This window comes from Aplysia californica, unplaced genomic scaffold, assembly GCF_000002075.1.
Source record: "Aplysia californica isolate F4 #8 unplaced genomic scaffold, AplCal3.0 scaffold00590, whole genome shotgun sequence".
Lineage (NCBI taxonomy): Eukaryota > Metazoa > Mollusca > Gastropoda > Aplysiida > Aplysiidae > Aplysia > Aplysia californica.
This window is the reverse complement of record NW_004797860.1, coordinates 324,833-325,845: the sequence shown is the minus strand read 5'-3', so window position 1 is coordinate 325,845 and position 1,013 is coordinate 324,833. Positions and strand designations below refer to the sequence as shown.

Sequence of the window (1,013 nt, the reverse complement as noted above, 5' to 3'; positions counted from 1 at the left end):
CCCTTTTTTGGGCCTTTTCCTGGCGTAAGATTATATTTGAACGACCCCTTTTGGGGTTTTCTGGATGAATCGATCCATGTCTAGATCTACCCTCCTGGCCTAAGATTTAAAGTCTTTCACAAATTTTTATACTACATCTATCTACCTGGTGCTACAGAACCAAGCAAGCTAAGTAATCAGACGATCGTGTTTACGATTGAGTTTACTGTATAGATATATCTAGATCTAGATCTAGAGTTTAGATTTAGCTAGATCTAAAAGAAGTAGAAGATGATTCAGTCCAAACAGGACTATTGGGGAGGTCAGGTCGGGACGGGTCAGTTTGCTCGACAGACTGAAGGCGCAAAGTGGCTATCGTGGCACAAATCGATCCCACCCGACTCTTTGCCTAAAAAACAAACGCGTTGTTTACAGGCAACGGGTCGGGCGATCGTCCACAATCCACAACGGGCACTGGGCACTGGGCACCCCGTAGTGCAGAGGAAGTGTGGTAGATCTAATTTCAGGTACGAATTGTCCCCCTTCGCGTCGTTATTTTTAGTTGTGGGAGGAAATTTCGGTTATTTTTACCGAAATTAAATGATTATTTTTCCAACTTTTGGAGAAAATTGCCTATAATTCGCGAATTCACAAAAATGGCAAAAGTTGCACGAAAGTTGCGCTGAGGCCAAAAGTTGCGTGCGCAACTTGCGGGTTGCGCGCGCGAATTTCTCTGAGGACAGATATATGCACAAGTCGCCGCTGGAAATCATCTAAAGTATGAAGTGAGCCTTCTGAAAGACCCAGTAAAGAAGAATGAGTTCAAGTTGGAACTGAAGAACAGATTTCAAGCCCTTCAAGATCTGGATCAATGTGAAGTCAATGAACACTGGGATAAGATAAGAGAGGCAGTAAATGCAACTTGCCAGAGCACCCTAGGACCCAAGGACAACACTAGGAATGAATGGATTTCACAGGACTCTCTAGACAAAATCAAAAGAAGAAGAGAGCTGAAGGCCCAAGTCAACAGCAGC

General features: G+C 43.9%; 1 protein-coding gene across 4 annotated transcripts in view; it reads left to right on the top strand.

Moving 5' to 3' along the window:
- Positions 1–1,013, top strand: part of LOC101846456 (actin-binding Rho-activating protein) — a 38,808-nt gene that overhangs the window by 15,136 nt on the left and 22,659 nt on the right. The gene's annotated exons all lie outside the window — the stretch shown is intronic.